At 38.2% G+C, this 22,854-nt stretch overlaps 1 pseudogene; it reads right to left on the bottom strand.

The window, feature by feature from the left end:
• LOC138160297 (ubiquinone biosynthesis protein COQ9, mitochondrial pseudogene) overlaps window positions 1–22,854 on the bottom strand; it is a 110,384-nt pseudogene that overhangs the window by 67,186 nt on the left and 20,344 nt on the right.

Genomic DNA, 22,854 nt, shown 5'->3' with positions numbered 1-22,854 from the left:
CCTTGAAAAGAACTCTGACTCTGACTTAGAATTTCTAGGTTCTTTCCCTCTCTCTGACAATTACTACCTTTGTGATCTTGGACAAGTCACTGTTTCCACATTCTACCTCAATTCAAGGTGAAGAACTTAGACCAAAAGATCCCAAATATTCTTTCCAGTTCAGATGGTCTTTGAAACAGGAAGAACCATATTTAGAAATGATGAGTTAGTGAACACCATCTCAAATTTGCTCAAAGAATAAATTACCATTGAGCATTGTCATAAAGAAGGAGATACAATGGGTAGGGCAAGTTCACTTGTGAAACCAACAGTAGAGAGAGAGAATAATGATCTGGTGTGATAGAAGGGTTCGGGCTGTCCATTCTTTTTTAATGCCTTTCCCTCATAAGAATTTTAATAGGAAGGAGAATAAAAGTACAAAAGAAGCTCATAAATAAATTCCTTTGGTATCGCTATTAACCAAACTCTTTGGATTAAGGAGAGGGTCCTTGAATCTTCTCTTTTGCCATCTCCTTTTCCCTCCCCCTCCCTTATTCTCTCCCTCCTCTTCTTTTTTTTTCCAATTTGTTCATTTAGTTTTAGTTTTCAACATTCATTTCCACAAGATTTTGAGTTACAAATTTTCTCTCTGTCTTTTCCCTACCCCCATCCCAAGACAGTGAGCTTACTGAATAATCCTTCCTCCAATCTGTTCTCTCTTATATCCTCCCCCATCACCCCTCCTAATTTTCTAGTAGGGCAAGATGGATTTCTTTTTTTTTTTTTTAAAGCAATCGGGATTAAGTAACTTGCTCAAGGTTACAAGGCCAGTTATTTCTGGGTGTGGTGCTAAGTGTCTGATACCGGATTCGATCCCCAGGTCATCCTGACACTGGAGCCAGTGCTCTTACTCGCTGTGCTACTTGGCCGCCCCGCAAGATGGATTTCTATACCCCATTGCCTGTACATCTTATTTCCCAGTTGCATGAAAAAAAATTTTTTTAATATTTGTTTTTAAAACTTTGATTTCCAGATTCTTTCCCTTTTCCCCTCCTTACCTACCCCCACTGGGGAGACAAGCAATTCAATATAGGCTATACATGTGTAGTTATGCAAAACATTTCCATAATAGTTATATTGTGAAAGACTATATTTTCCTCCATCCTATCCTGCCCCCCCACTTATTCTATTTTTCACTTTGACTCTGTCCCTTTGCAAAAGTGTGTGCTTCTAACTACCATCTCCCCCAATCTACCCTCTCTTCTATTATCCCCCCTCTTATTCCCTCCCCCCCTACTTTCCTGTAGGGTAATGTAGTATCAAGCATCCTAGCATACCCAGGATGACTGCTAGCACAGGTTATTATATCTAATTTTCTAAAGGAAAGCAACTCAAAAAGGGTTAACAATCTTACTTTAATCAAACATATATCATTTACCTAGTTCAGAGGAAAATGTCAGCACCCTGAACTTCAGAGAATACAAACAGAAGTTACAAGCAGACCAAAAAAAATACATAGAAACAGATCAGCAGAAAGGGATTCCAGCTGTCTGACCATCACATCCATATCTAGTTAGTTACCAGAGAGGGAAGCACCAACATCTGGATTTTCAAAGCCAGGAGGCTCAATGGCTGCCCAGAGTCTCATCTGGCCAAATCACACAACTCTTCCCAAAGTAAGCCCCAAAGCTTACTTTGGGAAGTACAAAACCTCACATCAGAGTATATATAGCCTTCTCCAAGGTCAGAGAAGATCACAACCCTCTTGACCCACTGCTCAATCACAAAGTAACAAGATATGGTCACTCCTAAAAAACAAGCCTCCCACCACCGGCTCCATGTGACCACATTCAGCCTATTAGGGGGATGAGTATATTTTCAATTCAAGGAAGGTTCTCAGAGTCACTTAAGGTTATCAAGGGGCCAAGGAGCAGGGAAGTTCTTCAGATTCCCATTGCCATAACAAATTAGATATCCAATTGAGTGTGTCTGTTATTCCCTCCTTAAGCCAAATCCAATGAATGTAAGGTTGACCCATTCCCTTTCACCTTCCTGCTCTTCCCCTCCATTGTAACAATTTTCTCTTGCCTCTTTTATATAAGATAATTTACCCTATTCTATCTCTTCCTTTCTCCTCCCAATATATTCCTCTCTAACCTCTTAATTTTATTTTTTAGATATCATCCCTTCAAATTCAACTTATCCTGTGCTCTCTGTCTGTGCATACATGTGCACACATATACAACCAATCACATATATATTTATACACACATATACCCTCCTATACATACACACACACACACATTCCCTTCAACTATCCTCATACTTTGAAAATGTCTCATGGGTTACAATTATCGTTTTTCCATGTAGGAATGTAAATAGTTCCATTTTAACAAGTTCCTTATGATTTCTTTTTCCTGTTTACTTTCTCATGCTTCTCTTGCTTTTTGTATTTGAAAGTTAAATTTTCTGTTCAGCTCTGGTTTTTTCATCAAGAATGCTTGAGAGTGAACACTCAGTTTTTTCGTGTTCAAAACACAAGAGGTGACCAGGAGTAGCTCCTTCAGCTGCTGATTCCAACACTCTGGGTACTCCATATGCCAGCTAGTTCACAAATGGTGAATGATTGTTTTTGTTTGTTTGCTTGCTTGTTTGTTTTAAATTGGTGTTTATAATAATAATTTTTAAAAAATTAAAAAAGAATGCCTGAAAGTCCTCTATTTCATTGAATGACCATATTTCCCCCTGAAGCATTATACTCAGTTTTGCTGGGTAGGTGATTCTTGGTTTCAGTCCTAGCCCCTGTGACTTTCAGAATATCATATTCTAAGCCCTTTGGTCCCTTAATGTAAAATCTGCTAGATCTTGTGTTATCTTGATAGTGTTTCCACCATACTTAAATTGTTTCTCACTGACAGCTTGTAACATTTTTGCCTTGATCTAGGAACTCAGGAATTTGGCTATGATATTCCCAGGAGTTTTCTTTTTGGGATCTTTTTCAAGAGGTGATTGGTGAATTCTTTCCATTTCTATTTTGCCCTCTGGTTCTAGAATATCAGGGCAATTTTTCTTGAGAATTTCTTGAAGGATGATTTCTACGTTCTTTTTTTATCATGGCTTTCAGGTAGTCCAATAACTTAAAAATTATCTCTCTTGGATCTATTTTCCAGTTCAGTGGTTTTCCAATGAGATATTTCACATTACCTTCTATTTTGTTATTTGTTTGGATCTGCTTTTATAGTATCTTGATTTCTCATAGTCATTAGCTTCCATTTGCTCCCATCTAACTTTGGAGGAATTATTCTCTTCAGTGAGTTTTTGAAATTCCTTTTCCATTTGGCCAGTTCAGCTTTTTAAGGCATTCTTCTCCTCTTTGGCTTTTTGGACCTCTTTTGCCATTTGAGTTAGTCTATTTTTTAAGGTGTTATTTTCTCTAGTCAGGCTGTCGACTCATTTTTCATAATTTTCTTGCATAATTCTCATTTCTATTCCCAATTTTTCCTCTACCTTTTTTTTGCCTTTTTGGAGAGCAATAGGGGTTAAGTAACTTGCCCAAGGTTACATGGCTAGTTTTTTGTGTGGATGTTAAGTGTCTGAGGCCGGAACTAAACTTGGGTCCTCCTGACTCTGGGGCCGGCGCTTTACTCACTGCGCCACATAGCTGCTCCCACCTCTACTTTTCTTACTTGGTTTTCAAAATCCTTCTTGAACTCCTCCATGGCCTGCAACCAATTCATATTTTTTCTTGGAAGCTTTTGATGATGGAGTTTTGACTTTGTTGTCTTCTTCTGGTTCTATGTTTTGATCCTCTTTGTCCCCCAAAAGGGATTCTATTGAATCTGATTGAGCTTCCTTTGTTTGCTCATCTTGCCAGCCAATTTTTGGGCTCTTTGTCACAGTAGAATTCTGCTTCCATAGTGGAGAGAGCTGTGTCCAAAATTGCTGGGGTTTTCACTGTTTTCTGAGCTGTTGTCAGGACTATGAGGAGGGTGCCCTCTCTATAGCCAACACAAGCTCTGGCATACTGATGTTCCTCACCCCAGGACCACCACCCAAGAGTGCCACCCAGGTCCAAGCAGTTCAAAGCAAGAGCAATTACCCTCTGAATGGTTGCTTGGCCCCCCTACAATCTGAAGGCCAGGAGCTCTGGAGTTAGCCATTCCATGCGACCACCACCTCTTGCCCTGGGGAGAAAGGGGCTGAACCATACTCTTCCATCGCCCCCTCTTCTAACAGAGTTCCACACTGACCTTTTACTTTCTCTTTGGCATTTTTGGGTTGAGAAGTCTCAAAAACACCACAGCTGCTGGTGATTTACTTTCCTGCAGTCTGTTTCAATCAGTCTGTGCTGCTGGTCTGGGTCACCTCAGGTCTGGGCCCCTGTGGCTTATGCAGGACTGCACTCGGCTCCCAGCTCAGTGTGATAGACCCTTCCTGTCAGCCTGCCAGGTTGCTTTCAGCGGGATATTTGTTTATCCCTGTCACTTTGTGAGTTCTATAGCTCTAAAATTTGTTTAAAGTCATTTTTTTACAGACATTGGAGGTGGTTGGAGTGGAAATTGAAGCAAGTTCCTACTTTTACTCCACTGTCTTGGGCTGTCCATTCTTCAGTTAGAATAGTAAAATCATAAAAAGATGGAAGGGACCTCAAAGGACACATATGAGAAAATTGTACCACACAAACAACCCATTCTATAACATGCTTAGCAGGCAGGCATCTAGGTAGGCATCCTTTGGAGATCCCCTATGAAGGGAGACCTCTCAACTTTCTGAGGTAGTATATTCCACTCTGGAGTAATTATCATTGTGAAGAATTTTTACATTGAGTTGAAATATATCTGTTTTCAAGTTCTACCCAATGCCCTAATTCTACCCTCTGAATCCTTGCAGAAAAAAATCCCATTTCTCTCTCATATACATCCCTTTAAGTGAGTGAAGATAGTTACACCATGTCCCCCTATGTTTCCTCTTCTCTGGGCTAAGAAACCTTAGTTCCTTCAGCTGATATTCATAGATCCTTCATGATCCTGGTTGTTCTCTTTTGGATCCTCTCTAGATTATCAATGTCCTTTCTAAATTGTGGTACCTAGAACTGAACACAAAACTGCAAATGTGTTCTGGACATGGCTGTGGACAGTGGGATGATCTTCATAGTGGAAAGTATGACTCCTGTCATGACTTTTTTGACTGTCATGCTCTTGGTGACTCATATGGGGTTCACAGTCCACTAAAACCCCAGATAATTTTCAAATAAAATTTTCTCTAGCCAGAACTCTTTTATCTTATCCTTGTACAGCTGATTTCCTGAGTGGTGGTATCAGAAGTCAACCTATGAGTATCTGAAGAGGTACATTATCAATTATCCATTGCCCTCCTCTTAATGATTATCTGATTATCATTGTCCTTCTTAAAATGAGAGCATGGAGCCAGGAACTTATCTAGGTTCTAGAAGTTTTAGTTAACAAGGGAGAAAGATCAGGAAGCAAAGAGAAATAAGATATTGTGGTCATAGTGAATGGTTTTTGGGGGGCTATAATACTATATTCTTTTGCTAAAATTTAATTGAAGTTTTTACATCAATATTCATTAATGATATTGTTCTATAGTTCTCTTTCTCTACTTTATATCTAATTAGTTTAGGCATTAGGATCATATTTGCCTAAGAGAGGAATTTGGCAAGATGTTTCTTTTTCAATAATTAAGAATAATTTGTGTAGCATAGTTATTCATTTTTCCTTAAGTGTTTAATAGATATTCATCTAGACCAGTTCCCCCTACCCCTGCTCTTAGTACTTCTCTTATAGCATAGTTTTCCTCTCTGAGATTAGATTGCTTATCATGTTGGCCTCATGTACTGTTAATCTGGGAGTTTTATCTTTTTAGAGGAAATAATCATACATTTTCTTTAAGTTCTTGTTTTTTTCTATCATATAAATGCATATAGTAAGTTCCAATAATTCTTTTTATCAGAAAAGCATTCTGTTGTGAATTCACCTTCTCTCATGTGAATTTACCTTGTTAATTTTTAGTTTGGTTATTTATTTAAATTTATTTTGCTTTTTGGAGAGCAACGCAATTGGGGTCTAGTGACTTGTCCAAGGTCACATGGCTAGTAAGTGTTAAGTGTCTGAGGCCAGATTTGAACTCAGGTCCTCTTGACTCCAGGGCCAGTGCTCTGTGCCACCTAGCTGCCCTTTGTTTTCTTTCTTAAAAATCAGATTAGCTAGAGGGGCTTTTAAAAAATTATATTAGACTTTTCAAAATACAGGTTTTTAATTTTACCATTTTAATGTTTTTTTCTCTTTTATCTATCTTTCCTCTAATTTTCTAGAATCCTGTGATCATTTTGAAGTTGTTAATTTATTGATTCTCTTCTTTTTAAAATTGTACACTAGATTTATTAATCTTTTGTTTGCTTATTTTGCTAACACCAGTTTTCAGACATACAGTTTTTCCTTTGAGGACTGCTTTAACTCTGTCCCTCAATTTTTGCATTTCATCATAATTATTCTCTTTTTATAGTCATTAATTGTTTCCAAATTCCTTCTTTGACATACCCATTAATCAGGAAAACATTATTAAATCACCACTCAGGTTAATCAATCTCTTTTGCTGGTGTTCTCCCAAGTATTTTCTAAAGTCAGGCCAGGATACTAGCCTTGGGGTTAGGAAGACCTAAGTTCAAATCTTCACTCAGAAACTTCCTAGCTGTGTTAACCTATACAAGTCATTTAAACTTTTTCAGCCTCTATTTCTTATTCTGTAAAATATGAATAATAATAGCACAAAATTCAAAGTTGTGAGAATCAAATAAGATAAATGTAAAGTGCTTTGTAAGCAATAAAATACAATATAAGCTACCTCTTATTATTATCATTGCTAAGTAGGTGGTGGAATATAACACAAAGTGAACCATTTTGACCCTAAATGCAAACAAATTATATTCCATAATAAAAAGGACACAAAAATGAATAATAAAACACAACACAATAATTTGCTGCATAAATGAAACACATTTAAAGCACATATACTAAGTGAAAATGGTTAGATTAAATAAAAATAGTATTTATTTCAGGTAACTCCAAAAGAATAGGACTTGCCATGATGATCTAAAATAGAACAACAATAAAGTTGATGAAGTCCAGAGAGATGAGTGAAAGAAACTACATTTTGCTTAAATTTGCCAGTTATCAGGGGTGGCTAGGTGGTGCAGTGAATAGAGCACCAGCCCTGGAGTCAGGAGGACCTGAGTTCAAATCCGTCCTCGGACTTAACACTTACTAGCTGTGTGACCTTGGGCAAGTCACTTAACCTCAACTGCCCTGCCTTTCCCCCCTCCAAAAAGGAAAAAAAAAACACTTTCCAGTTATCATTCTATAGAGATGACTCCCAGGTCCATATTTATTCAGCTCTTTCTCCTGCAATCCAGACACATATCATTCAATTGTCTATTAGATACCAGAGATGGATAGATGATAGATAGATAGATAGATAGATAGATAGATAGATAGATAGATAGATAGATAGATAGATAGATAGATAGACAGATTTTACATGTATACAGAGAGAAAGAGAGATTCCACAGATACTATGAACTCAACATTTCCAAAATGCGATTCATTATGGTATCATTTCCCTCTTTTCTGAATTGCCCTATTTTTTTTGAAAGTGCCTGGGGAGGCTAGGTGCACAGTGAATAGAGCACCAGCCCTGAAGTCAGGAGGAGCTGAGTTCAAATGTGGCCTCAGATTTTTAACACTTACTAGCCATGTGACCTTCCTTGGGCAAGTCACTTAACCTCAATTGCCCTGGCCTCCCCTCTCCAAAAAAGAAAAAGAAAAAGTGCCATCCTCCTTCCAGCCTCAGTTCATAACCACAGCATTATCCTAGACTACTCACTTTCCTCATCCTACCTATGTATTTGTTTCACAAATCTTGCTATTTCTACCTCCACAAAAACCCTTGCATTCATTACCTCCTCACTACTCATACAGTCACTACCTTAGTTCAAAACTTAGAACCTCTCAACAAATTTAATACAATGGTCTCCAATTTGTGCATGAATCAAAAGACATCATCCATACCATTTTACCATTACACCTATCTCAAAGTCTTGTGGCAACAGGCAAGTGATGAAGCAACAGGTACAGATACACTGGAAACTGTAGTCACAACCCTGCACACAGGGAGCCCAGGCCAGAGGGTCTTTTCTAACAGGAAGCAGCAGTGGGATTCGGCAGCCCCCTGGCGTTTCTGAGCAGCCCTTTAAGGATCGCACTGCTCACCTTCTGGTGTGAGGAAGGGGCTAGAAAAGGTACCCTAAAAATTGTCTGATTACTGCGGCAGGTGGGGAATCCTACTCTGTGGTTGAAACACAAAAAAATATACAAAAATATCTGCAAAGAAAATTCTATTCACCATCAGCACGTGGAATGCATGCACACTTATAGACAGCACAAAATCCAGTAGACCTGAAAGACGAACAGCTCTTGTGGCAAGAGAACTCACCAGGTATAGCATTCAAATAGCAACCCTGAGTGAAACAACACTGTCAAATGAAAGCCAGCTTACTGAAGTCAGAGCTGGATACATGTTTTTCTGAAGTTGCCACAGTAAAACTAATTGAGTCAACAAGTTGGTATGCCTGCCAAAAGAAGTAAATGATAGGCTCATATAACAATGTAATTGCCACTTGCAGGAAAACGTCATGCCACCATCATCAGTACCTATGTTCCTACCATGATAAACCCTAATGAGGTCAAAGAAAAATTTTATGAAGACCTAGAGACCCTTATCACCAATGTACCAAAAGAGAACAAGCTTATAATTCTGGGTGACTTTAATGCGAGTGGGCTCAGACTACCAGACTTGGCAGGGAGTATTAAGAAGGAATGGAGTTGGAAACAGCAACAGCAATGGTCACTTATTACTGAAGACTTGTGCATCTCATGACCTTCTCATCACCAACATTGTCTTCCCTTTACCAAAAAGCAATAAAACTTCATGGAAAAGTGAGTAGTCTAGTATAATGCTGGGGTTATGAACTTTGGAGACTGGGAGGAGGGTTTTCTTTGAGAACAGAGGACAACAACCAATTACCATGCGCCCTCCATATAGTGGTTGAAATGATTTTTCTTAAGTGCAGACTTAACCATGTCACTTTCAGTCATTAAACTCCACTGGCTTCCTTTTAATTCTAGGGAAAAAAATTAAATTCCCATGTTTAACTTTTAAATCCTTCAAGTTCTTGGACCCTAACTTGTCTTTTCAGCCTAATTGTATATTTTCATATGCATGCAATTCCTGCATGTGATGTTGTAACCAAAGTGTGCCTCATATAGTGCTCCCTTACACACTCCCCCATGCCTCAAATGCACTCCTTCCTCACCTCTAATTCATAGAATGACTTACCTCCTGCTAGAGGAATTTATACACCACCATCTACATGAAACTTTTTCTGGTTCTTATTAAATTCTACTGCCCACCCTCTTTAAACTACCTTGTATTTATTCTATATATTCTCAAATATGTACATTTTTGGTAGAATGTAATTTTCTTGAGAGCAGGGATTGATTCAGTTTTGTCTTTGTATCCTACCATACTGCCAAGTACACAGTAAGTGTATAATAAATGGTTTTTGACTGGCTGTCTTAATACCCTTTCCACAATAGAGCTACTGAAACTGGGTCTATGAATTTTCATATGTAATAACCCCACTTCCTCACTTTTCTCTTGAGTATGGTTCCTTGCAATAAGACAGCAGCCTCGCCATGTTACTCCTTAAAGCACAGAGTTAAGAAATATGTCTACAAGTTGTGAGCTGACCCAACCATTCTGGAGGACAATTTGGAACTATGCCCAAAGAACCATAAAAATGTGCAAAACCTTTGACCCAATACCACTTCTAGGGCTGCATCCCAAAGAGATAATAAAAATGGGAAAAGAGCCCACATGTACAAAGATCTTTATAGCAGCTCTTTTTGTGGTGACAAAGAACTGAAAATTGAGGGGTTACCCATCAATTGGGGAATGGTTGAGCAAGTTGTGGTGTATGAATGTAATGGAAGACTATTGTGTTATAAGGAATGATGAAAAGGCGGACTTTGGAAAAACCTGGAAAGACTTATATGAACTGATTCTGAGTGAAATGAGCAGAACCAGAAGAACATTGTGCACAGTAACAGTGACAGTGTGCAATGACTGACTTTGATAGACTTAGCCCTTCTCAGCAATGCAAGAACCTAAAACTTCCAATGGACTAATGATGGAAAATGCTATCCACATCCAGGGAAAGAACTATGGAGTTTGAAAGCTGAGCAAAGCACTTTTAAATTTTGTTTTGTTTTGTTTTTTCTTTCTCATGGTTCCTCCTATTCATTTTGGTTCTTCTATACAACATGACTAATGTGAAAGTATGTTTAATGGGAATGTATGTGTACAGCCTATATCAGATTGCATGACATCTTATGGAGGGAAGAGTGGAGGGAAGGGGAGAAAATTTAAAACTTATGGAAGTGAATGTTGAAAACTAAAAATAAATAAGTTAACTTTAAAAAAGAAAACTCATCAAAAAAGAAAAGAGAAATATTTCTACATATGTAAATATGAGACCTTTGAAAACTTGGGTGACTGGTTTTCATTTGTTGTCCAGAAATTAGACTATGGAAGGAAATGAGATATGGATGTTAATAGGGCATGATCCCATTAGAAGAAGTGGCACCTACCACTTCTATCTAAGAAGAATATAGAGGATGGTAAAGATTCTTAGCGCCACATTCAAATAGGAATGAGGTCTACTAAAACGTGCCTACAGATCCTAATATTATCTATGTTTTATTGTATTTTTATTTATTTTGTTAAATATTTCCAATTTACCTTTAAATTTGGTTCGGGCCATATTTTGGAGTATTATTGGATACATGTATTCTGTTGGCCACATGTTTGATGACTCTGGTCAATACTTACCTAGAGAACTAAATGAGTCACTGGCACTAAAATTAGATGTATAATTGGCAGAACAGGCTACATGTATATACTCAGAACTGGAAGAGACATAAAAAGTTATCTAATCCAACATATACTTAAATTGGAATCCCTTTTAGATTATAGGATATAATTCTGGGAAGATGACTCAGTCATTTATCTCATTACACTAATAAGGAAATTTATCAAAGTATACATATATAAGCCCAAAGTATAGAAGTATCTTGCTCAGAATCAATAAGCAGCAGAACTAGAATATAAACGAAGTTCATCTGTCTCCAAATCCAGGTCAATTTATACAAAAGAAGTATGCATTTATCCTAAGCTTGATGATATCTAGTAGAAGGGAATTCATTGCCTGATGAAGCACACAACTCAAACACGGAAGAAATCTCAGTTATCAACCACCATGTTAAGGGAAGAATCTATTTATACTGTCCTATATCAATAATCCTTGATTCTGTTAGGGCACTTGCAGTAAAGATACCTCATTACTTTATAGGGAAGTTAATGCATAGATCTTTAGATTCTTCATAGTAAAAATCCAAAGGGACTTCAGAGTATATCTAGCTCAAGCCCCATTCAAATCATGATGATTGTCTACAGTAATCCACATAAATAGTCCCCTAACGTTCTCTTGAAAATCACCAGCTTTGAGTAACTTACTATCACGTAAGACAGCCAATTCCATTGTTAGACACTTCTCATTGTTAGAAAGTTTTCTTCTAGGGCTCCCTGTTGACCTATAGGGAGCATGAGATTTTCCAGAAATGGAAAGCCAATTGTATAATATGCTAATGAAGAGCTGTGAGGATTCCAGTAATAACAAATATTCCCCTACCTGCTACTGCCCCCAGGGAAGCCATTAGCTCTGGATTGGAAGAGATAGTCTACTTGTGCCTCACTGAGACATCACTCCCCAAACCTGAGGTCAGTTCTGTACCTTTTCTTTGAGAGATACCTGGTGTCTTGCTTTCTTACAATAATCTAGGACAGAAGCAAGATCAGTCAAATGTAGCTTCTTGGTGATGCCCAGTAAGTGCTATGAGGGAAGGGGAGGCAATGTGAAAGGAGGGGAGGCAAGGGCAAGAGGTACCTCTTTCTTTCTCAGAAATCCATAAAGATCATGCAAAACCCAACAAAATCCAAATCATGGTACAATCTAGCCCAGATTTCAGGTCAGTCTAATCCAGCCTTGGGTCTACTTAAAAGTTCAGAGACTACCATTGTCCAAGGATGTAAGGGTGGGGAAAATGTGGAGGAAATAGCCAGAGTCAGCGTTGCTACTGACTACCTGTATGACTTTCAGCAATTGGATTCCCTTGGGTTTTTCTTTCTTTCTTTTTCTTTCTTTCTTTCTTTCTTTCTTTCTTTCTTTCTTTCTTTCTTTCTTTCTTTCTTTCTTTCTTTCTTTCTTTCTCTTTCTTTCTTTCTTTCTTCCTTCCTTCCTTCCTTCCTTTCTTTCTTCCTTCCTTCCTTCCTTCCTTCCTTCCTTTCTTCCTTTCTTTCTTTCTTTCTTTCTTTCTTTCTTTCTTTCTTTCTTTCTTTCTTTCTTTCTTTCTTTCTTTCTTTCTTTCTTTCTTTCTTTCTTTCTTTCTCTTTCTCCCTTCCTCCCTCCTTCCCTCCCTCCCTTCCTTCCTTCCTTCCTTCCTTCCTTCCTTCCTTCCTTCCTTCTTTTCTTTCTTTCTTTTGGTATTTGGAGTTAAGTGACTTGCCCAACATCACACAGATAGTAAGTGTCTGAGGCCAGATTTTAACTCAAGTCCTCCTGACTCCAGGACCTGTGCTCTATCCATTGTACCACTTAGCTGACCCAATTCGATTCCCTCCTATGCTCTGATACCATGAAATGGAGAGGTACTTACCCATATATTGCATGGTGTTTTTTTTTTTACTGTGTTTTAATATATGTTGGTGGAAATGTCTGGTAAACTTAAATCACCAAAGAAATCTTAGCTGTTATTATGATAGCAAAAAACAAACCCCAATGAAAACCAATGGTCTTAAATAAACCTATTTTGGAGTCCAAGAAGGTTCTTTGACCAGGAACACATATTGGATTCCCATTGTGATGCCTAGAAGGAGAGAAACTCTCCTGTCTTGTTCCCAAAGATTGAGACTAGGATCATGGTTAATTCTTGACATAAAAGCATTCTGACTCTACAAAGCTGGGAGAGGTCTGACTCGTAGTATGTGGCTAGAGTAGGAAGGGATCAAGGAAGGATTCTTTCCCCTATAAAAGTTAATGCAGTATGTAAGATTATTTCCTACAAGTAAACATAGGATGAGAAAATAGGAGATTGGGGGAGGATTAGAATTCCACTGTCAAACAGAAAGTTGTGAGAATGACTCAGACTCAGGCTATTATACAGAGGCTAGGGAAGGACTGGGAAAGAGGTTTGAGGGTCTCTATGCCAGTTGAAGATGAACAGGAATTCTCAGGTGTTCTGGATAAGAAAAATCAAAATCACTTTTTTATGAGTATGGTTGTTGGACTTCATGGTTCCAACATATTGCAATAGACTGAGTCCGATGATCTCAATTGTAATCTTAGCTTTGTCCTTGATTCATTTTTCCACTAAAGCTGGGACAATTTACTTTTTGTCCTGTGCAGTTCTTATTTATTATTTCTGGAAATATATCTCTGAAAAAACAGGTTTTTAAAAGGCCCATTGTGTTTCAAATTGGAGATACTTGATTGTCTTTAAACCCAAACCACTCTGATTTTTGTGGAATGGCCAATAATAACTCCCAAGCCTCTGTGGCTCATTTTTGTGTTTTTGATGCCTTAGAATGAGTGTAAATAGCAAATGTTTTCTGTTCTGGCCAAAAACTTTAATGATCTTCCCCTCCCAGAGTGATATTTTTATGGTGGTAAATTAGGCCATCTTTTGTCTTAATTTTTATCTAGCTCTTAGTCATGAAATGGGATTTTCTTCAGACAAACTGAGACCTGGGAAAGACCTTAATTTAGAAAGGCCAAGGGGTGGCCAGGTAGTACAGCGAGTAAGAGCACCGTCTCCAGTGTTGAGAAGACCTGGAGATCGAATCCTGGGTTCAGACACTTAGCACCCACCCAGAAACAACTGTCCGTGTAACCTTGAGCAAGTTACTTAACCCCGACTGCTTTAAAAAAAAAAATTTAGAAAGGCCAAGGTCACCAAAGCATTCTGGGCCATCTCAAGTCATCTTGATTTTTTTCTTGCCACTGGACTTTGATGACTCTAGAGGAGATAGTGAGGTTGAGGACTTTGTGCAACTCTGAGTCACTTGAATCCAGTTCATGGACAAGTCAAGAAATCATTCTCATGATGTCATTGGTCCTCTTCAAGAAGAAAGGATGAACAAGAATTTTGTAACTTTTGATAAGTAATTTTCCTCTCCCATCTGATCTCAGTTTCCTTTTAAAATGAGGGTATTGGATGAGGTAGATCAGGCATTCTGTGTTCAAAGGACATTGTATGTCCTATGGTCTTTCCCAGTTCTGATAATCTATTTGTACTTTAAGGTCTTTTTCAACTGTAGAGTTGTTTTCCTTTGGGTGAACTTTTCCTTTCCTAAACCCACATTGCCTATCCTAGCCAAGGATTCTCACTGACTACCATATTCACACCCTAGGTGGCCTATACTTGGTTTGGCATTGCCTTTTGGATAAGACTGATGCTTGCTTTGCCCTCTGTTATAGAAGATGGCACAGAAACACCTCTTGCTACATTCTTTAAAGACTACAAACCTGTAGGGATCTTTGTTGGAGTATTTTGTCCCCCTCTTAGTCAGTCAATGAGTAATTATTAAATGTGCATACTATGTGCTCTGTATAGTCACCTCTGTCATCAAGGATCTGTCACTTCTGGACCTCAGTTTCTCGATCTTCATAAAGTGGTGAGGCTAGATAATCTCTGTTTCTTTCAAATCTAAAAATATCACCATATCATTGTATAATCCTATCTGGAAAGGTTATACAACTACTAATAGGTCAGGCAATAAGCATTCAGAAAGTGCCAGGCACTAGTGCTGTGGATACAAAGAAATGTAAAAAACATTTCCTGCCCTTGAGAAGCTCACAATATAAAGATGGAAACAACAAATAACTATGTACAAAACACACTATCTACAAAATAAATAGCAAATAATAGAAAGAAGGAGAGCATTTGGATTAAGAGGGATAGGGAAAGGCTTTCAGTAGAAGGTGGGATTTTCACTGTCCCTGGCTTCCTGGAAACTAGAATTTAATAGCTAGAAGAAGAAAATTGGCTGTGCCTTCAGTCCTCTATTTTCAATCATCTCCCCAAGAAGAATGTTCTCTCCAACATTTTCTGATCTTTTCAATTCCCCAATGTTTTTCATGTTTACTGTTACCCACTCATCTCCTCTTTATTTTTTTTAAACTTTAATTTATTAATTTGTTTGATTCCTTTTAGTTTACAGGATTCAATTCCACAATTCTTTGAATTTCACATTTTGTCCCCCTCCCTTCCCTCCTCCCTGCCATGGCGGCTTATTATCAAGTATAGGATCTGTAAATACTTTCACATTATACTATGGTCAGGTTATAAGGATGGATTGTACCAGCTGGAATGAAAAATGGTAAAGAGGACATAAAATCAAATAAGAGAACGAAAAAGATCAGGTATTTTGCTTCCACCTGGATATAAATTTGGTTCTTTCTAGTTCTTTCTCTGGATGCACGTTTTTCTCTCCATCATGCGTCTTTTGGGATTGACTTATATCCCTGTATTGTTGAGAAGAGTCCAGTCTATCAAAGTTGGTCATCACACATACGTTGTGTCTGTAATTGTGTACACATTCCTCCTGGTTCTACTCTTCTCACTCAGCATCAGTTCTTTTAAGCCTCTCCAGGTAAATATGAAGACTGCCTGCTCCCCGTTTCTTATGGCGCAATAGTATTCCATAACATGCATATACCACAACTTGTTCAGCTATTCCCCAATTGATGGGCACCCCCTTAATTTCCAATTCTTTGCCACAACAAAAAGAGCTGCTATAAACATTTTTGTACATATGGGTCTTTCTCCCATTTCTATGATCTCTTTGGGATATAACCCTAGGAGTGGTATTGCTGGATCAAAGGGTATGAAAGTATTTATAGCCCTTTGGGCATAATTCCAGATTGCTCTCCAGAAAGGCTGGATCAGTTCACAACTCCACCAACAATGCATTAGTGTTCCAGTTTGCCCACATCCTCTCCATCATTTGTCATTTTCCTGTTTTGTCATCTTAGCCAATCTGACTGGTGAGATGTGGTACCTCAGAGTTGTTTGATTTCTTCATGTGGTTATAGATAGCTTTAATTTCTTTCTCCGAAAACTGCCTGTTCATATCCTTTGACCATTTATCAATTGGGGAATGACTTGTATTCTTATACAATTGACTCAATTCTCTGTATATTTTAGAGATGAGTCCTTTGTCAGAGACATAGGTTGTAAAGAATCTTTCCCAATTTCCCACCTCCCTCTTAATCTTGGTTACATTGGCTTTATTGGTACAGAAACTTTTCAATTTCATGTAGTCAAAATTATCCATTTTACATTTTATAATGTTCTCTAATTCCTGTTTTGTCATAAAGTCATTCCCTCTCCACAAGTCTGATAGGTAAACTATTCCTTGTTTTAGCAGACTGCTTACAGTATCAAGCTTTATACCTAGATCATGAACCCATTTACACTGATTTTGGTATATGGTGTTAGATAATGGTCTATGTCCAGGTTCTGCCATACTATATTCCAGTTTTCCCAGCAGTTTTTGTCAAACAGTGAGTTCTTATCCCAAAAACCAGGGTCTGGGGGTTTAATCAAACAATACATTACTGTAGTCGTTGACTTCTGAATCTCATGTGCCTAATCTGTTCCATTGATCCACTTCTCTATTTCTAAGCCAGTATCAGGTAGTTTTGATGACTGCTGCTTTATAGTACAGATTGAAATCTGGTAAAGCTAGTCCACCTTCCCTAGCATTTTTTTTCAATAATTCCCTTGATATTCTGGACCGTTTATTCTTCCAGATGAATTTTGTTACTATTTTTTCTAACTCTATAAAGTAGTTTTTTGGTAAATTAATTGGTATGGCACTAAATATATAATTTAATTTAGGTAAAATTGTTATTTTTGTTATATTAGCTCGACCCAGCCATGAGCAATTGATATTTTTCCAATTAGTTAGATCTGACTTTATTTGTGTGAAAAGTGTTTTGTAGTTATGATCATACAGGTCCTGGGTTTGTTTTGGCAGGTAAATTCCCAAATATTTTATAATGTCTACAGTAACTTTAAATGGGATTTCTCTTTCTACTTCTTGCTGTTGAATTTCGTTGGAAGTATATAAGAATGCCGAGGATTTATGTGGGTTTATTTTATATCCTGCAACTTTGCCAAATTTATTTATTGTCTCAAGCAGTTTTTTACTTGATTCTCTAGGATTCTCTAAGTATATCATCATATCATCTGCGAAGAGTGATAGCTTGGTCTCTTCTTTGCGTAACTTGATTCCTTTGATTTCTTTTTCTTCTCTAATTGCTACTGCTAACATTTCTAGTACCAGATTGAATAAGAGGGGTGATAGTGGACACCCTTGTTTCACCCCTGATCTTATGGGAAATGCTTCTAGCTTCTCCCCATTACATATAATACTTGCTGATGGCTTTAAATAGATGCTACCTATTATTTTAAGGAAGGCTCCATTTATTCCTATACTTTCTAATGTTTTTAATAGGAATGGATGTTGTATTTTGTCAAAAGCCTTTTCTGCATCTATTGAGATGATCATGTGGTTTCTGCTAGTTTTATTGTTGATATGATCAATTATACTGATGGTTTTCCTAATATTAAACCATCCTTGCATTCCTGGAATAAATCCTACCTGATCAAAGTGTATTATTCTTGAGATAAGTTGCTGTAGTCTTTTGGCTAGTATTTTATTTAGAATTTTTGCATCTATATTCATGAGGGAGATTGGTCTATAATTTTCTTTCTCTGTTTTATCTCTTCCTGATTTAGGTATCAGTACCATATTTGTGTCATAAAAAGAATTTGGTAGGACTCCTTCTTCACTAATTTTCCCAAATAATTTGTAGAGTATCGGAATCAATTGTTCTTTAAATGTTTGATAGAATTCACTAGTGAATCCATCTGGCCCTGGAGATTTTTTCCTAGGGAGGTGACTGATGGCTTGTTCAATTTCTTTTTCTGAGATGGGATTATTAAAGTAATTTACTTCCTCTTCAGTTAATCTGGGCAACTTGTATGTTTCTAAATACTCATCCATTTCCCTAAGATTGTCAAATTTATGTGCATACAATTGGGAAAAATAATTCCTAATTATTGTTTTGATTTCCTCTTCATTGGAGGTAGATTCACCCTTTTCATTTTTGATACTCATAATTTGGTTTTCTTCTTTCTTTTTTTTTATCATATTGACTAAGGGTCTATCAATTTTGTTGGTTTTTTCATAAAACCAGCTCTTGGTTTTATTTATTAGTTCAATAGTTTTCTTAATTTCGATTTTATTAATCTCTCCTTTAGTCTTCAATATTTCTAGTTTAGTATTTAATTGGAGATTTTGAATTTGTTCTTTTTCTAGGTTTTTTAATTGCATGCCCAATGCGTTGAGCTCCCTTTTCTCTAATTTAATCACGTATGCACTCGGGGATATAAAACTTCCCCTAAGAACTGCCTTTAATGCATCCCACAAATTTTGGTATGTTGTCTCATTATTATCATTCTCTTGAATGAAATTACTGATTGTTTCTATAATTTCTTGTTTGACCCACTCATCCTTTAGGATTAAATTGTTTAATTTCCAGTTAGTTTTTAGTCTGTCTTTCCTTGGCCCTTTATTGCATATAATTTTTATTGCATCATGATCTGAGAACGATGCGTTTAATATTTCTGCCTTACTGCATAGAATTGTGAGGTTTTTATGCCCTAGAACATGGTCAATTTTTGAGTTTGTGCCATGAACCACTGAGAAGAAAGTATATTCCTTTTTATCCCCATTCAGTTTTCTCCAGAGATCTATCATACCTATCCTCTCTAAAATCCTGTTCACCTCCTTAACTTCTTTCTTGTTTATTTTGAGGTTGGATTTATCAAGTTCAGATGGGGGAGATTAAGGTCTCCCACTAGTATAGTTTTGCTATCTATTTCTTCCTCTAATTCCTTTAGCTTCACCTCTAGGAATTTGGAAGCTTCACCACTTGGTGCATATATGTTAAGTAGTGATATTGCTTCATTCTCGATTGTGCCTTTTAACAGGATATAGTTTCCTTCCTTATCTCTTTTAATTAGGTCAATTTTTGCATTTGCTTTATCTGAGATAAGGATTGCTACCCCTGCTTTTTTTACTTTAGCTGAGGCATGATATATTTTACTCCAACCTTTTACCTTTACCTTGTGTGTATCCCTCTGTTTCAGATGTGTTTCTTGTAAACAGCATATTGTAGGATTATGATTTCTAATCCATTCTGCTATCCGTCTCCGTTTTATAGGAGAGTTCATTCCATTCACATTTACAGTTATGATTGTTATCTGTTTCTTTCCCCTTATCCTATTCCTGCCCCTGTTAATGTTCATATTTTTCCTCCCTTCTCCCTTCCCCCCCTTAATAGTTTTCCTTTTGACCACCGCCTCCCTCAGTGTTCCCTTTTTGGCCCCCCTCCATTTTCCTCCCCTTTTCCCCTTACTACTTCCCTCTCTACAAACCACTCCCACCCCCCTTTTGTAACCCTTTCCCCCTCCTACTACCTGTAGGATATTGTTATACTTAATGAGGTATGCTATTTTTTCTTCGCATCAAGAATGACAGGAACAGATCTCATGCGAAGCTCCTCTCCCTCCCCTCTTTCCCTCTAAAATGACGTGTGTTCTCCTTGTTTACCTTTCTAAGTCACTGTTGCTTCTCGTAATTGGAGGTTGAATTTTCCATTGAGTTTTGGCTTTTTTATCAAGAAGGTCTGGAACTCTGTTATATCATTGAATGACCATCTCTTTGCCTGGAAGAATATGCTCAGTCTCGCTGGGTATGTGATCCTTGGTTGTAATCCAAGCTGTTTTGCCTTCCTGAAAATTGTATTCCACTGCCTCCGATCTTTCAGTGTGGAGGCTGACAAATCCTGTGCAATCCTCACTGTGGACCCTCGATATCTGAATTGTTTGTTTCTGGCCGCTTGAAGTATTTTCTCTTTTATCTGGTAGTTCTGGAGTTTGGCCACAACATTTCGAGGATTTTTCAGTTTGGGATCTCTTACAGCAGGTGTCCGGTGGATTCTGTCGATTTCTATTTTCCCCTCAGGTTCAAGTATCTCAGGGCAGTTTTCCTTAACGAGCTCTTGGAGAATGTTGTCCAGGCTCATTTTTTTATCATAATTTTCTGGTAGGCCTATGATTCTCAGATTATCTCTCCTGGATCTGTTTTCCAGGTCAGTTATTTTTTCTTTGAGGTATTTTACCTCTTTTTCTAATTTTTCATTTTTGTTGTTTTGCTTGGCTACTTCTTGGTTCCTCATAGTGTTATTTGTTTCCATTTGTTTAATTCTGGTTTTTAGCAAATCATTTTCCTTGGTTAATTTTTGAAGCTCCTTTTCCATATCATACACTTTTCTTTTTAGAGAGATGTTTTCCTCATTATAATGCTTTTTGAATTCTGCTATTTTTGTTTTGAGAGAATTATTCATTTTCTCTTCTATCTCTCTCATTTTGCTTCCAAAGTTCCTTTTGATCTCATCTAGGAGAGCCTTCTGTGCTTGGGATCCATTCCCTGTTGAAGTTTCAGCTGTGGGTGTGGAGTCCACATTGTCTCCCTCTGAGGTTGGTTCCTCCCTCTGAGGATAGTAGGACTCTAGAGTCTTTGTCTTTGTAGTCTGCTTTCTACCCATTTTGAGGCAGGGTCCTAACCACGCCCTTCCTCTAGGATCCCAAGCCTTTACTGTAGAGGGTTTTGCCCTGGACAATAGTTACTATATTTTCAGGGTCAGAGGGGGGGTTTGGAGCAAGTGGGGTTCACTCTGTCATCCTCGTCTTTGGAGGTCCTGAAAGGGGCTTTTTTAAAAAAAGGTTTCTGTGCTATGATGTGGTAGCCCCAGGAGTGTTTGCTGTCCAGTATAGGGGCCCCTGTCTTTGCTTCTTACCTTGCTCTTTCCAGTCCCAGCCTTTTGGTGATAGGCCTGGTAGTGGACCTTGTGGTTGGTGGGAAGACTTGCCCTCGGAGTTGATCAGGCCCATTCCTGGCCTGTGTCCGCCACCGCGCCTTCCCGGCCTGCATCCGTGCGCCGCCGCTCCGCGCCATCCCGGTCCGCGTCCACCGCCGCGCCTACCCGGCCTGCGACTGCCGCGTCGCCCCGCCACCGCCGCCACGCCTTCCCGCGCAGGCCGCCGCCGCGCCTTCCCGGCCTGCGTCCGCGCGCTGCCGCGCAGCCACCTCCGCGCCTTCCCCTCTTTATTTTTTGAACTCAGGCTAACAGTAGAACCAAAGTTCTCTCTTTTTGTTTGAAAATAAAAGTATACAAGTTTCTTGTGTCTTTCCATTCCTAATGGGTCCAGGATTTTATCAATGAGGCTGTGTCCTCCTTGGCCATAGATGATAATCCCTCTATGAGTAATAGATGTTTGTGAGGAATTGCTGTAGCCAAAAAGATTCCCCACCCAAAGGCCAACCTGGTGATTATCTGTTTCAAATTTAGCTAATATAGTCTTCAGATGATAGACATAGTCTGTCAATGGAGCTTTATAGTTAGCACTCTATAATAGAGGTATTCATATGGGAGATGTAAGTCAGTACTGCCTTGTATATGTAGCTATTTCAAGTCTGATTCAATTTAGGTGGGACATTTCACCATATACTGATGCTGCATCTCTCCCCATTACATCTATCCACTCTATCATTTTTTCTACTCATTGTCACCTTGCCGGTGTCCTCCCTACTTTGTTGTCTCAGTATGTTGCCTTTTTGATCTCTATAAGTAAGAATTGGGCTAGGTAGGTAATGTTTGTGGTTACTTCAAGATACGAAACTCTATGAATTTATGGAAAAGCTGCCTCAGAAAATTGCTACAGATGCTCAAAGAAAAGAAGTTTACGTTTAACAGGGATGTCATGAGAGGATATTATTGCATCAGGTAGACATTTGGTTAGATGACCTAGACCTGAGAGCCTGTGATTCAATAAAGATGCAAATGGTGAGACTAGGCCCTGATACAAATAAAAATTTTCTAGAGCTGTCCAGATATGGTCTGAATTGTGAGGTAGTGTATTCATCTTTACAGGGGATCTTAGAGTGGAAGATTGCTAATTCATTTTCTGAAATGTCGTAAAGGGGATTTCTTGTCTTGGTAGGTTGAATCTAATGAGGACTGAATTCTTCTCCAATTCTGAGATACTATCAGTCTTTGAATAGGAACAGTCAGATTTCTGATAATGGGGTTTGAATTTACTCCATGAATATGACATACCGCGAATTCCAAATGAACACAATATCTCTTCCTTGAAGTTGTTGCTGTGTTGAGATGGCAACGGAACTTCTTGTAGAGGCTTTAAAGACCAACATTGCCTCTAGAACCCTGAAAGGAAATCCTACTCTTTTCCAGTTGCCATTTATGCAACTGTTTTTCAGTATGTTGAGGGGTTTTCCCTAGAGGTTTCAAGAGTAGACATTGAGGGTAATGGGAGCTTGTGCTAAGATCATTACAAAGGAAATAAAGAAGAAAAAGTGGATGGCAGGTGTTTTGGACATAAAATCAAAAGCACTTTGAGTATGATTGGATGTAGGAAGTGATAGAATAGAAATATCTAAAGATAACAAGATTTTGAGCATTAAAAACTGGATTAAAAAAAACTGGATAAATATTAACTCCATGGATAAGTGGTCATTTTTAATCTCTTC

This window comes from Petaurus breviceps, unplaced genomic scaffold (assembly GCF_028583685.1).
Source record: "Petaurus breviceps papuanus isolate PSGF00001 unplaced genomic scaffold, PetGlider_PUasm1.0 180, whole genome shotgun sequence".
In the NCBI taxonomy this organism is placed as follows: Eukaryota; Metazoa; Chordata; class Mammalia; order Diprotodontia; family Petauridae; genus Petaurus; species Petaurus breviceps.
This window is presented reverse-complemented; position numbering and strand designations above follow the sequence as displayed.